Below are 15,863 nucleotides of genomic sequence, written 5' to 3'. Positions count from 1 at the left end.
GATATTAATCCACATCATCCAACCACGTGTCAACCTAATAGACACAACTACCCGCATTCCCAAGAATCACACACGACCTTGTAACTGCCTCCATAACTGTATAAAATACATACTCGGTAATCAATTCAATACACACTTTTTTCCATTGCCTTCTTGGATGCATATCACTCTCCCTCTCTCTCTAACTCACCTTCTCTGTGAGTTCCTTTCTCTCACATGGGATCATCGAAGGCAAGGCCTGATACTCCCACACCTGTGAGGCGCCCCACCATGCAGTCACCTGTGCCTCCCCAACTCTGGACGCAGAACCTCCTGGTGGTTCTTCTAGCTGCCATACGGCGAGCACTCCATGCCTTTTGCGGACCTTCTGCTATGGGAAGGTACCCCAACCTCAAGCCCGAAGGCCCCACGCTTGCTGCACCTCCATCAGCCTCTTTGCTTAAGAGGCAGACACCTCCTACAAGTGTTGCTACTCGCCCTACCTCCTGCAAACATGAAGATGCTGACGTTGCTTATGATGATGAGGTCATCAGTACTACCTTCCATGCAAACCTTCCTACTGAAAATGGTGATGGTGATGCCACCATTGTTGCAGCATTCCTCGGGAACCCGGCTTCTACAAACCAAACATTTGTTCAAGCCACCCATCCTGCTCCGGGTGGTCCTTCTCATGCTCCAGTCGAAGGTGCTACCGCACCTCGGCATGTAGACCCTGTAGCCCAACCTGCTACTGCCAATGCTACTGCAGCCATCAAGAATCCCACGCCTACTGTAGACGACAAGCCTGCTCCAAAAGATGACGCTCCTGCTGATGCAATTGCTACCGCACCACCTGCGAGCGTCGCAACCCTAATTGATGTTGACACTACTAAAACACTTCCTACAGACGCTCCAGAATCTCTTGTTGTAGATGCCACTAATACAAATCCCACAGACACCACTTCTGCACACGGAGACACCGCTGCAACACTCTCTGTTGACCTTGATGCAACCCTTGCAGACACATATCACGTTGCCACCTGTTCAGCTGTGACAGACGCCACCCTTGCGGCCAAGATAGTCGTTAGTGTAGCCGCTAACGGAATTGTTGCTGCATCACTTGCCGATGGGTTTACTATGGCCAACAGCATGTCAAACCCTCTCAGATTAAAAACAGTTGCAGCTGAAAAGGCTGCCCTTGCTGCCTCTAACCAACCTGATGGCACCCGTGCTGCTGCTGACAATGGTATAACCCTTAAATATCCAACCTTGCTGGAAGTGATCACAAGCATTAGGAGAAAGTTTAACTCACTTTTGGGCCTTTCAGTTCTAGAGGGAGAGTGGCGCTCAACCAATGAGGAAGAGGCTAACGTTACGTTGAAAATCGACATTTTGGAGTCAAGCTCTTTTAAAAAAACGGAGGAAATATTATTTTTGTTCATCAAATTGCACTAACTCTGTACCGAGGAATTTCAAAACTTTCATTGAAGACTCTATCTAGTATCTTTGTTCCCGCCCAAATATGACTTTGAGTAGCTCTACTTTCCTCTCAAAACTTCTTCTCTTCTTCATATTTGCACTAACCTTTCTGTGTATTCTACTGCACACCATGACTACTTCTCGAAGTCCTAGCACTACCATTGACTCTGTTAGCATTTTTAATAGTTATACTACAGACGATCAAGAATGGATACCATCTCAAATAACTATTGAAAGTTGGGTTCTACTGCAAACTAGGAGGAGGAAGAGGAGGTAACACAATGATTTCGTGGAGGCTTATAAAGAACAAGTTAAAGAGTTTAAAGTGTTTGCACAAAGCAAGCGGGTGAAAGAGGTCCTCATACAACATGCTTTCCAGCATGCAGACTTAAGGTTGCAAACATCTCCTCCATGTTTTCCAAGGCATCCACCCAACTGTAAGTTATTTTGAGCATCTCGCTTAGTGCAGGATTATATTCGAAGATTAAGTGGTGGATATCATCTTTGGTATGTTTTAGATATTTATCCATCGAATAACACAGATTGGCAACCAGTTGAGAGCATAGTTGGTATTTTTGATGCTTTCCATGCATTTATTGGTGAGAAAATGTACCGAGGAAGACAACACAAGAAACTTGTAGATAATGGAATTTCTTTTATGATATGTCATATGTGGAATCGAGAACTTCCATTGGTTGGGATCGTGTAGCTCCTTTGTCACTTCCATCCTTTGACAGCAAGGATTGGTCCTTGCCAACTTCACAAACTAGTGAAAGCTTTAGGAATAAGTTGTTTCAGAATATACAAAAGTCCCTCAAGTATTCAATTGCCACAAAAATAGTTCGGCTTGCACTACTTGTGCCTCTTGAATTAGTGTTTATAGAATTTTTCTTCAATGAGAAAATAAGAACTACCGCAACAATGTTCATTTGCAAGTCTGAGAGCTATTTGGACTTTTTAGATGATAATTGGGATAGGAAACAATCACAGAACAAAATTTGTATTTTGCAAAAGAAGTCCATAATTTGCAAGTTCATTATAAGCTCTGAAAATTTCTTAGTGTCGTTTTACTATATTAGATATCATCTTCTTAGTGGGCAGCTTATTCCACTCGACCAAGATACAGAGAATAGCCTCGAGAACAAACCTTTATCAATGGAGCTCTACTTTTGAGAGAGCCTACTTATTGTGATGGAGACAATGTCAAGCACAACTCTTGCACAGCTCAGGGTAGATCTTACATGTGAAGAACTTTCACTTTTGCCGGAATTGTATGCATTCCGGCTCAACAATAGAAGGTGCTTACTAACTCGATGAATTTTGATTGTCTTTAATACATTAAAATAGAATTTAACTTTTTCATCTTTTCAGATTCCAAGACGCAAGGAGAAAACAACATTGTGCAAGGAGTCACTAACAAATACACTTCACTTAATATATTGCACCGGAAGCTAAGGTCACATACCTTGTGCATGCAAGGAGCTTTGATGCCATGCAAACCATGATGTACTCTTCAAAATGACTAATGCCGAAACATTTTGTGGTGGTCAAACAATGTTTCAAAAATGTACATTTTCATTGTCTCAAAACTTTACATATTGTGTTGTTTCTCTCAAGATTTATACTAGTAAATTGACTGAGGAGCAACAGGACATTCAAACAGATTTGCCAGCCATAGCTATAGTCATCAGTTTGCGTGGGCACGGTTACCCGTTCGTGCCGGATGGTATTTCCTAGATCATGTTCTAACAAAACATGCTCTACACAGCAAACAAGTTTTTTCGCGGCGCTACATACATAACCACTTGAGTCAGCAACACATTACGAAGAGACACTTCTTCCAAATGTACCCAAATGGGCCTTATGGTTTTACATGACCGTGAAATGCCCTGCTTTTCCCGGAGTTTGCGTAGTAAACAATCTTAGCTTCCATGTCAAATAACATCAGACTCCAATGATCACTACAAAGACACCATCAAAGATGAGGAGAAAGATTCTAAATGAAACATGGTTTTTACAAGGCAAGAAAAAACTCACGATTGATTGTATGCAGTGACCAGAAAGCACACTAGATCAAAGTTGACTCTGCTAAACCAGTTCATCAAACTCAAAAAGGAAACTGAGTTGTTTTGCAGCAAAGGTGATATCAGCGGATCTATTACGTATACTTTGTCTTGAACCTCAGGGGGCAGAAGCGAGACAACGTGCCTAACATGAATCAATGGCAGAGATTAGACTTGAGGTATTTTAGCGGGCTATCACTGCCATAAACCCATGAGTCAATACCAAGTCCATCCCCCACTGACTCGCTTGGTATTGATCCATGTCTTAACAATAGTGAGCTATTTAATGAATCAAGCGTGAATTATAAAGAAAAACTTGACGAGACTTCTGTGAAGACATGGATCAATACCGAGCGAGTAGTACCACTATCCAATTCCATAAGCCACTATCTCGCTTGGTATTGACCCATGTCTCGGTAGAGACCCATTTAATGAACCAACCGTGACTTTTAAAGAGCATGAGAATTAACACAAAGCAACGTTGACGACCTCATTCGTTGCATTGGAGTTGGGAAACTGCGCATGCACAGGAACTCTTGTTGATCGAGGTTGAAAATGCAGTCCTCCTGTGACCTTCCAGGAAGCAGTATCTGTGCATGCAGAGGCGCTGCGTTAAACAAAACTCTCAAATCATCTTTATTCTCTTCGTTGATTTTCTCTAAAATAATTGACTCATCTGATACGTTGGATGGCCCTTGTGATGCAGAGCCTTGACCTTGCCTTTCTTGAGCTGGCTTCATGGCTGCCTCAGGCTCCTCCCTAACAACCGTAGGGTCCTCCCTAACAGGCACAGGCTCCGGATCATTTTCCTTCAATATTGGTCCCTGGCCTGCACTTGCCCCTCATCAGCCCTTACTGGCTGCGGATCCTCCATGACTTGCTCATTTTGGTGTCTAGCAGGCTCCGCAATAACTATCTCTGTTTCTTCCATGACTGCCTCTGGGCCCACTCTGGCTTGCTCATACCCCTCTGTGGCTATCTTAGCCTGCTCATCTATATCGTTTCTCTCGACCCGTGATCAGGTCCTTCTGCTGTTTGTTTCAGCCCTAGATGGATCTGTCTGTTGTGCACGAGGATGGAGAGGGGGGATGTTGAGAATATCCATAGTTCTACTATCCCGGATAGGCACTGACTGAAGGAGCCCATCGAAGCAAAAATGTAGCCTTTGAAGAGTATCAAAATCCCACGGCATGATAGTAACGCGGTGTGCATGGGCAGCTAGGATATATCCATCGCTGAAGAATTCAACAAGGTAGTCTTCTGCAATTTCTTGAAGGCAGAGTAGTGCACTACTGGCCCATCGCATGCCGAATCTCCACTACTCACAAATCTTCCACACTACTCGCTGGAAAGGGAAACGTGGAATAGCAGGTTGAACGTGTCGTTCTATCCTGCACAGCTCTTACAGTACACCTCTGTGCGTCTCATACTGGTGTCTTCTTGCTTGAGCATTCAAAGATTCACCTGTTGCCCTCCTAGCCATGGCCTTTACACGAGGAATCTCTACAAATAGCATAACACAAAAAGACAATTTATTTGTCAGCACAAGGGACTTCAGATTTTAGAAAAGGTCAGTACCAAGTGAGTAGGTGTGTCGGAAAGAGTTTGCCTATCCTTATTCGCTTGGTAGTGACCTCAGAAAATAGTAATAGCAGACATCACTTATATTTTTTGAGGTCAGTACCAAGCGAGCAGGTGCATCGGAAAGAGTTTGCCTTCCCTTATTCGCTCAGTAGTGACCTCAGAAAATAGTAATAGCAGACATCACTTATATTTTATGAAGTCAGTATCGAGCGAATAGGTGCATCGGAAAGAGTTTGCCTTGCCTTATTCGCTTGGTAGTGACCTCAGGAAATAGTAATAACAAACGTCACTTATATTTTTTGAGGTCAGTACCAAGCAAACAGGTGCATCGGAAAGAGATTGCCTTCCCTTATTCGCTGTCAAGAGTTTTTTGGAGCAAGGGATTGCACATATGTATATGCACATGCATGGTGCATCAAATAAAGGATTTTCCATTTTCCAGAGCTAGGTGGTTACCTGGGGCCCACCTGTGTACAGGTAGGACAACATGTACATAGTGCATCGATTTTCACTATCACCAGTATCAGTATGCTTTTTCTATAATAACAAGGAGTTGGTAGTGCATAAAAGTTCTCGAGGAAGCTATCCGCGGGTCGATGACATGAGGTAAGCAGGTGCATCAGATGGAATCTAGTGGCGTCAGGAGGTCGAATGGGGTCAATATTTGCACGTGGATGAGTACCGACACAACGTGGATATTTTCTTGTGATAATTATGCAAAAAGGTCGTCATGAGAACTTTATTTGGGGGCCACTTCACGTGGTGGCGGGATGCATTATTGAAAAAGTTGAGTGCCAAGTGTGCGGATGATGCAAAAAGGTGACAACTATGCACTGCCAGGTAAATTTTTAGCCTGTTCGGGGTCCGTTTGAGGTCAACTAAAAGGCCAAAGGTGCCCAAGTAATAAAGCTAAGTGTGGAAACTCAAAAACCAGAGAGAAGACCAGAAAAAACATGGAGAGAAGAGGAGGAACAGTTGCAACCCTGTTTTTGGAGCGTGTTTTGGCCGTAAACTGCTCATCCAAGGTCGGATTTGAGCACTTTGACATTGTAGATTGGGGTTTTTGGCCGTTCCGAACACGATGGCTCTGTCCATTTTTCCAAATTCCTCACTATTATTCTGCTGTTTTAGCTGTTTAAGTTTCTTCTATGAGCGAAGCTTCTACTCGAATTTGTGATTGTATATGGCATACTTTACCCATATTGTGTGAGCTATTTGCCCATTGGTGTTGGCCTAAGCTCAATTGTATATAAAATCAGAAATTTTCTTCTTTTGAGCTGAGTTTTTTGGGTGTGTGTGTGTGTGTGTGTGTGTGTCTCTGTGTGGAGTGGATAAATGGGTAGTATCTCTCCTCTCACTCCATAGGTGTATTCGCTGTCTCGGCCAGGTGGGTTGTATAAGCCGAGTGGTGACCCGTAGTGTGTGTGTGTATCATTCCAAGAGTGTGTGTCCGGTCATTATAGAGGCATTCTGTGTGTTTTCATCTTGCTCACATTTTTTTGGTGCCCCCACTGAGGATCTTCTTTGAGTACCTTCTGCTTCGAGATTCGGGATTATAGGTTGCAGACTACAGGTTACAGGTTACATGGACAGGTACAGGTACATGTGATCCACACAAGTACAGGTAGCTGGAGTAGAGTGATACACTGGCACGTGGGAGTCACTTGCAGTTGTCGTGGGTATGCATCATTTGGCGCCTGTTTGAGCGCATTGTCTATTGGTATTGTATGTTACTTGTGGATACTGCCATTGTACGCCTTTGTGGAGCCATACTTGGTTTTATTTGGCAGTCCCAACCATTTTTTAGACTTGGTCTGGAAGATAGTCATATTTGAGACTTGACTATACAATATTTGCATAAGCCTTCGTGAGAGGGTCGATAGCGTGAGGTTTTATTGAGCTGGGGGATTCTCAAATGTGAGATCCTTTCGGTGATACAGGTAGCTGGAGCACCCTTTTTGTGAACTCGTCATAGGCTATGTACTAGTGATTCCTAATTGATTCTCAGGTTCTATTGTTGGCAGTTTATGCATACATATACAGTTTATATTTTGGGTTCCTACTGCTCTACTTCTGGGGAAACTCTGTCAATATTTTTCCAAGTTATGATGCTTGGATTTTTGGTCTTTTTAGCCATTTATTCTGTTATGCTGCTGAAATTCTTGCAAAATCAGAGGATAAGTTAGGTGCGCCTTATTGGGAGCTTCATGGTTGGCTTTAATGGATGATCAAAATGGACCTCAATTCACTCCTTTTCATTTAACTCAAAGAATCCAGATAAATGTTCATGTGTCCAGGAAGATTTTTTTCCAGCAGCACATAGTCTTTATGTTCGGGCCAAGAAGATTAAGAGAGATACTAGAATGTCCTTTGCCTGCTGTAATTCCGATGATTAACTATAAAACCTCATTTGATGTGCATGTGTTTGTTCTTATCGAAAGACAAGCTTGCTCCATTGAAGTTTCTAGGGATTGAGTCAGTCAAAAGTTTTGGGTTCTTGCACGTGTGTTCAAAGGGGTTCTCAAAGCATCATAACTTGGGTAGCCATGGCTTTCTCTTATCCGGAATTTCATGGAAGAAGTGATGAAGATGTGAAAGAATTTTTGAAAAAGATGGAGGTTGCCTGTATTAGCAACCAGATTCATCACCCAGCGTAGATGTTACGTCTTTTCCAAATTTGTTTGAAAAGTAATGCACGAGTTTGGACCAAAGCATTTGAAGAGGAGATGCATGTGGCTGATCCACCTGTAAGATTGAGTTGGGAGAATCTAAGGCATGGATTGGAAGTGGAGTTTGTGAAGATAGAAGATCCTTACAAAGTATGGCAAGAAGTACAAGGTTTGGTGCAAAAGGAAGGTGAGCCAGTAGATGTGTACATACATAAGTTTTCATTGGCATGGGAGCGGATGTGCAAGGCCTTAGCACCACAGGTACCCCCACCTGACATGATGAAGAAGGACAGGTTCTTGGTTGGTCTTTGGGAGAATATACGTCGTAGAGTGGAGCTAAAGAAGCCTAGAACATATGAAGATGCATTGGAAGTGGCAAGGAACAAAGAGTGGAAGCTGAGGAAAATGAGCCAGCTAGGGGTGGAGTCTTCGCCCATGAGGTCTGAATTTCAGCCTATGTACTCTTTATAAGGTCGCATGCCAGGAGTTCATCATGAACCAGTGGTTCCTGTTACTCCTCAGGTTATGCCAGCAGTAGTCACTACAAAAGTGCAAGATGATGGGCGAAGGCAAGACATGAGGCGAGTGGTAGATTTAATGAAGAATCTCAGCCTAAACATACTAGGTCAAGTGGGAAATAATCGAGGTCGAGGGAGGTTTGCAAATCAGCCAAGAGGTGAAGAAAGAGCTAGGAATGGTGTTGGACAAAGCAATGGTAGGTTCTGGAGGTAGACGCTCGCATGTTATAATTGCGGAGAGCTGGGCCACATCAACCCGCAATGTGAGAAGCCACCAAGGATGGGAGGAGACATGTATCCATTGCCAAGACAGGTGCTAACTAGGTCTAATGGTTATGGCATCGAAATTAAAGGAGAAGAAGGAACCAGTGGATTAACCCAGGAGGAAAAGGGAAAGAAAAAATTGATAAGTGTAGTCACCTTGGAGAAGGCATCAAAGCTAGAGGATACATTAGTGATGCCTATTGGGAAGAGTAAGAAGAAGAGAAAGAGCCATGAAGGCGAGGATGTCAAGGCCAAGAGGAAAAGAAGGGCTCATCGCAAGTTTCATGTTTCAGAAGGAGGATCTGACGAGCAAGAAAGCCAATGTTACTTTTGGGCAGCTTATAGAGATGGTGCCTAAGCTAAAGCGACAGTGGAAGAGGATGTTTAACCCCATGGAGAAAGAGCCAGAGAGAGGTTTAGTGAAGGTGTTGGCGATGGACGAGCTCCAAGAATTTTTCCCAATAGTAGATGTGTGGCATAAAAGAAAAAATATAGGACAAGTTTATGTTGATGGCGGAGCCCAGATATGTGTCATAACACACTCATGTGTTGAGAAGATGGGTCTCACAGTGACTGGGTGTCAGGCTTCCGGATAACATTGGCAAACCATCAAAAATTAAAATGTTTGGGTGTTGTAAAGAGCTTAGAAGTGGAGGCGTATGATGCAAAGGTGGTGGTTGATTTTCATGTGATGCCAACAGGGTTGGGAGCATATATTCCTATTATACCGGGCAGACCATGGTTACGTGCAGTGGGAGCTGTTCAAGATTGGCGACGTGGTACGGTTAGCCTCTATGGAAAGACAGGTGCCAAGAAGCTATATAATATGGACACAAGGAAACGATTGGAAGAGCTTTATGAAGATGAAGATGAGTCTAGTGATGAAGACTATTCCACAGTGTCTGATGAGGACAGTGATAGTACTACCAGCAGTGATAAAGAAAGATTGGCGACGTGGTACGGTTAGCCTCTATGGAAAGACAGGTGCCAAGAATCTATATAATATGGACACAAGGAAACAATTGGAAGAGATTTATGAAGATGAAGATGAGTCTAGTGATGAAGACTATTCCACAGTGTCTGATGAGGACAGTGATAGTACTACCAGCAGTGATAAAGAAAGATTGGCGACGTGGTACGGTTAGCCTCTATGGAAAGACAGGTGCCAAGAAGCTATATAATATGGACACAAGGAAACGATTGGAAGAGCTTTATGAAGATGAAGATGAGTCTAGTGATGAAGACTATTCCACAGTGTCTGATGAGGACAGTGATAGTACTACCAGCAGTGATGAGGATGTTGATGTTCCATTTCTTTTGATGGACAAAGAAACCCAGGAGTCTGCTTTAGTTGCATTTGCAAATGAGACCGTTGAAGATGAAAGTGAAGGGCCTTATGAAGTGATTGAAGGGCTGATGCAAACCAAGGTTGAATTGTCAAAGAAGAAGGAATTGATGACACAAATGATTAGTGGAGACCTCTCAGCTATGGAGAAGGAGATATATTTGCACATGCTGGCTAGTTTTCCTCATTTGTTATTACTTCATATGAAGAGATCAGAGGATTCAAGGGCAAAGAGATGCATATAGAACCAAAAGAAGGTGCTAAGCCAGTGTGGAAAAGGCTAAGAAGGATGGGTCAAGAGCAAATGGAAGCCTTGAGGGAAGAGGTGGACAAGTTATTGAAGCCGGGATTCATAGTCCCTGTGGAGACCACAGAATGGGTGAGTCCAGTAGTAATCAGTCCAAAGAAGGATGGAAAGTGGAGGATTTGTGTAGATTTTAAACCCTTAAATGCAGCCACTAAGAAGAACCCATATCCTCTTCCATTCATTCATTAGATCTTGGATTCAATGGCAGGTTATGAGAGGTACAGTGCGTGTGATGGTTTTTCAGGCTATTTTCAATTGAAGATTGCTCTTAAAGACCACACAAAGACAAATTTTATTACACCATGGGGCTGTTATTGTTACACGGTATTGCCATTTGGGTTGACAAATGGACCTTCCTTATATCAAGAGAGAGAAAATTGGGTATTGGAACCTTTCATTGGTAGTTGCGTTAAAGCTTTTATGGACGACTTCTGTGTCTACAGTAGTAGGGCTGAACACCATGAGAAGTTGCAGATGGTATTGGCTCGATATGATGAATGTGGAGGACCACTAAATTCAAAGAAATGTCATCTAGCACAACCAAGGGTGAAGTTATTGGGCCATATGGTGTCAGAAAATGTCATTGAGGCCGATCCAGACAAGGTTAAGTCTATTAGTCTTCTTCCATCACCTACGAGTACAAAGCAATTGGAAACCTTTATACACAAAGTAAAGTACACGAAACGGTTTATTCAATTTTCTTCGCAGCTTCTTTATCCATTACAACAAGTGCAAAAGCATGATTCATTGCAATGGGATGACAAGTGCGAAGAAGCGTTTCAAGAGGTGAAAGAGGTGTTAGGGGGGTTGTCAGCCATGTAGGTTCCTGATTGGGAGCAAGTGATTTATGTAAATCCATCACTAGGGGATGATGCCATTGGAGCCATGCTATTGCAAAAGGGGAAGGGTAGCCATTATATGAGGCCAGTGTATTGTGCAAGCCGAGTGAAGTTGGTAGCAGAGAGAAAATTCTCGGCAGTAGAGCTAGTGATGGCCAGTGTAATATTTGCTTGTGGGCGATTTCGTCATTACTTGCTACCACGACCTTTTGTTTTCTAAATGAGTTATGCCTTTTTGCCACAATTAATTAATGGAACTAACATGAATTGGATTCAAGAGAAGAAACTATTAGCAGACTGTAAGTTCTGTAAAAACACTACAGAATACTTGCTCTACTAGCAAAAGCGGAAATCCAATCGAAAAACGGGCTCACTGCTGCTGCTTCACCTCCGCACACCATCGCTCCCCCCCCTGCCCTTTTGCCTCGCTACCTACCCCCGTGCTGCCTGCCAGCCTTTGCCGCCCCCTGCCAGCACGCCCGCGGCCTGCCTTGCGCTGCCTTTTAGCCACTGCCGCCCTTGTCACCCCCTCCACCTGCTACTGCCAGCGCTTCCACCTTCCCCCCCCCCCGGCCCGTCTTCCCGCCCGCCTCGGTCTCTCCCTGTCAACCCCTGCAATTTGTCCTCCTCAGCATTGCTTCAATTTTTGGGATAGTGTTTCCTACGCCTGATTGCAGCGTCCACCCGTGGATCTCTTCTTACGACACAACAATAGACACAGATGGAGGCTCCAGCTTTGCCACATAGGGACTCGCCAGAAGACCCCTTGCTCGACCCCGTTGAGCCCACCATTCGACTTGCTCTCTCGCCGATAGAGCAAGCGAGCCTTGCCGCAAAGGTAGAGCGATTGCAGGCGACTTCGGTCATCTGGAAGATTCTCGGCACCTGACCTAGCACAGGAGAGCTGCTAGACCTTCTCCAGGCCCGCCTTCTTGCAGAGGTGGGCAAGATCTTGGATGTCCTGATTCTCGGACGGGGGTACTATTAGATCGAGTTCGAGACCTTGGAGATGGCGTCCAAGGTCATAGCTATGAGTCCACTGGCCATCTGAGCATCACGCGCCCACTTTTGACAGTGGCAACATGGTTTTGATCCGGATTCGGATGTTCTAGTAGAGGAGGCACACATCCCCATCTCAGTCTGCTTTCTGGGTTTACGGAGGGAGTACCTACCACTTCTTTCTAAGATCGGCTCCGCCATTGGGACAGTCCTAGAGACACCTCGTACGGCAGCATCAGTAGCTGCCAAGGCGGCTAGCATCCCCTCAGTTCGAGTTTTGGTCAGAGATAGCCACACGCTCCCGAAGGTCATCCTTCTGCCTCGGGTGAGTGGGGATTGGTTTATACAGAGTGTGGAGTACTCGGGCCTCCCGAACCAGTGCTTCGTTTGTCGAGAGATGGGCCACCTAGCGAAGGCCTGTCCACGGAGGAGGCCGCGACCTGCACCACAGCCTCAGCCCCAGCCTGCGAGGGCTGGGCCGTAGCCACAATCCAGCGGCACAACGCACAAATTCAGAGCCACCCTCCAAGCCTGGGGCTCCAACGGAGAAGGGGTGGTAGCAGGCCCATGGCCATCAACGCGAGGGGCCACATCGATAGCCTGGCACGCAGAGTGGACCTCAGGTGCCTACTCAGCAGTAGTGGGTTCCCACGAGGAACCGCTTTGGTCATCTTTAGCAGGAAGTGTCCCCTATGCCATCCTTCACCTCCGCTTCACCCTCGATAGCCTCTCCCCCTTCAGAGTGCTCCTTCTCCTCCTCATCGTCCCCACGCCTTCTGCTCCCATCGCCTCTCCACCTCGCCCCTCTACCTCTGTCACCCCATCCCGTCCCTCTTCTCCTCCGCTCCCCCCAGCTCCTTCTCCCCCCCCTTCTGCTCTAGTTCCACAGTCGACTCAGGAGACTTGTCCCTCTCCGGCGGCTAGGAGATCTCTTGGCAGCACCTTTGCCACGAGTCGCCTAGCGAGAGAGGGTCAACCCTTCTTGCGGCCCCCTCTGCAGATTCATACATCTTCCCTTGCAGCTATCCCTCGTGGTCTGACGAGCATTGACCTCCGATGCCACTGGGACTTCTTTGACTACGGGTTCACTCGCTTTCTCGGCAATTCTGCAGCAGACCACAAGGCAGCCTGCTTCGGGGTCCATGCTTTGTTCCTCGCTGCTAGGGTGACAGAGGCCTTGGACTCAGCAGTTGGTTTCTCCTTCCACCTCTGTGGTAGGGCCGAGACAGAGTGGTCCCTCGACTCAGTGTTGGGATGGTTGCATACACAGGTCCTCGAGTTCTCTCATCATATGGGAGAAGTTGGAGTTACATATTTGTTGCAGACTTTGTGGCTATTGGCCAAGTTTGCGGTGACACCCCCAGACTCAGCAGGATGTAGGCACATTGTGGTGTACTTCTTTGCTGATACACATTGTTTGCCTTGCTATGTATACATTCATGAGGACTCTTGGACAGAGGAGGATTCTTTACGCATGGCTCGCTTTGCTTGGGCTTGGGCTAGGAACTCACTACAGTCTCGCCTATCTAGAGGATGCTCGGATGCGGATTACTCCCCATCCAAGCCAGCCTCGAAGATAGCCCGTCTTGCTGTTGCGGCAGCATCTGTTCTCTCTCGCTCCCCATGAGGATCGTCTCATGGAATGTGCAGGGACTAGGTGGGCCCCAGTTTCAGCGACAACGGGGCCGATTGTGTCAGGAGCTTCAGTGTTTCCTTATGGGAGGAGAGATTGATCTCCTTATGCTTCAGGAGCACCATCTGTGTGAGACCGCATTGGGCGATGTTGTTAGATTTTGCATGGACGATATGATACCTTTTGGTCAGCTGCTTTTGGACCTGGAGGCATCCAGGGTGGGGTATGTATGACTATTGTGGATTCATTGTAGCAGGCCATTGTGGGCAGAGGGATTATTGTCAGGTAGGGCTCAGTGGATTACTATGCAGGTTCAGGGTGGCCTTGTGGGCTTCCTAAACATCTATGCGCCCAATGTGGCGAGTGCTCGTGCAGAGTTTTGGTCACAAATTGTTGAGTCTTTGCCGCAGGCCAACCATTGCTGTATAGGAGGGGACTTCAACATGTTGGAGGACCCTTCTGACAGGATTGGAGGCAGCCATGCTACTGTGCATGGAGTCAAGTTAATATCTTGGGAGAGGTGTGTATCACTTTGAGGGTCTCGGATACATGGTAGCACTTTGGCTTTGTGAGGCCTCCAGCCAGTCTTGCCTTCTCTAGATCGGACCGCGGAGTGGGAGGAGTGAATCTATCGCGGATATATTGCTTCTACACTGGTGACCACTTCAGTGACTTGGGGGGATCAGTGGGCATCCTGGCAGGTACATCCTTCTCGAACCATGCACCAGTGATCCTCACAGTGGCAAACATGCAGAGGAGTGGGAGCACGATGCTTCGCATCCCAAAGCGGGTCTTGTTGGACTCAGCACTCAGAGAGAGGATAGAGGCTCTCTGGACAGAGGGCATGGACAGCCAGGTTCCACCTGCAGATAGAGTGGCCTTAGGCCTAGCTCAGCTTAGCCACTTTTTTCTTCAAGAGTCTCTGGCTCATCTGGGCTGCAGTGAGAGAGGAGGAGCAGCGTCTCAGACGAGGCATTGCTTCACTACAAAGGACATAGGAGCAACATCCAGACAGTCCATGGTTGGAGGAGCAGTTACAGGAGGCTCGACAGGAGCTTGCTAGCACAGAGGAGAGGCGTCATGATTTTTCCTTCCACTGACAGGAATCTCAGTGGACTCAGGTGGGTGACAGAGTGATTGGTGCTTTTTTTGAGGCAGTGGGACCTCGGCACTCACATGCCAAGGTGAATCAGTTGAGGAGACCCGATGGGTCAGTTGCTTGTGAGCCCAGGATATGCGTGCAGCTGCTACTGACTTTTACCGTGAGTTACTGTCGACTGAGCCCCAGTCAGAGCGGTAGGATGCATGCAGGGAGCAGGTTTGGGCATAGATGCCTTGTCTTGTGACAGAGGAGATGCACCAGAGACTAGAGATGCCACTTCATCATGAGGAGCTACACACGTCTCTTAGGGCCCTCCCTCCTGGTAGCTGTCCAGGTGAGGATGGATTGACTCCCAGATTTTTCTTGGAGTACTAGGACCTGCTTGGCCCAGATCTTTGTAGTGCCTTTCAATACATTTTGCACACAGGAATGATGCCTGATAGCATGAGTGCGGGCCTGATCTACCTCATTTCAAAGGAGGGTGGCTCCTTGGATGAGACTCGACAGTGGCGCCCCATCACCATCCTCAACTCAGTCTACAAAATTCTTGCCAAGGCTCTGAGTTTGAGGATTCAGCCACTTTTGGAGATCCTTATACATGGGACTCAAACAGGTTTTGTCAAGGAACGCAGTATCCTTGACAACATCTTCACTTTCTGGGAGGCTTCTGCCCTGGCACGGCTCCTTGGGGAGGACCTTGTGATTCTTCTTTTCAATTTTGAGAAGGCATACGACAGAGTTGACTGGGACTTTCTAGAGGGAACTCTACGTAGGATGGGCTTCTCAGATGCTTGGATCACAGGGGTGTCAGCTTTGTACAAACAGGCTCACAATCAGGTGCTTTTGGCAGGAGGTAGAGGTGAGCGCTTCATGCTCACACGATCGGTCAGACAGGGTTGTCCTCTTGCCCCCTTTCTCTTTCTATTCTATTCGGAGGCGATGAGCAGATTTTTGTGTCACAGTAGGTTGGTCTGCAGGGCTTAGCACTCCCTATTCGGGGAGATGAGCTACTGGACGCTGAGTTTTTCGATGACTCAGCCTTGTACTTAGAGGGCCAGGAAGGCAATCTGTACAGATGTGAG

General features: G+C 46.3%; 1 pseudogene; it reads left to right on the top strand.

Annotated features, from left to right (window-relative positions):
• The first annotated feature begins 216 nt into the window (after nucleotides 1–216).
• LOC147438132 (uncharacterized) overlaps nucleotides 217–15,863 on the top strand; it is a 35,784-nt pseudogene continuing 20,137 nt past the window's right edge.

Source organism: Adiantum capillus-veneris, chromosome 17, assembly GCF_014529385.1.
Source record: "Adiantum capillus-veneris isolate H3 chromosome 17, ASM1452938v2, whole genome shotgun sequence".
NCBI classification, from domain to species: Eukaryota; Viridiplantae; Streptophyta; class Polypodiopsida; order Polypodiales; family Pteridaceae; genus Adiantum; species Adiantum capillus-veneris.
This window is presented reverse-complemented; position numbering and strand designations above follow the sequence as displayed.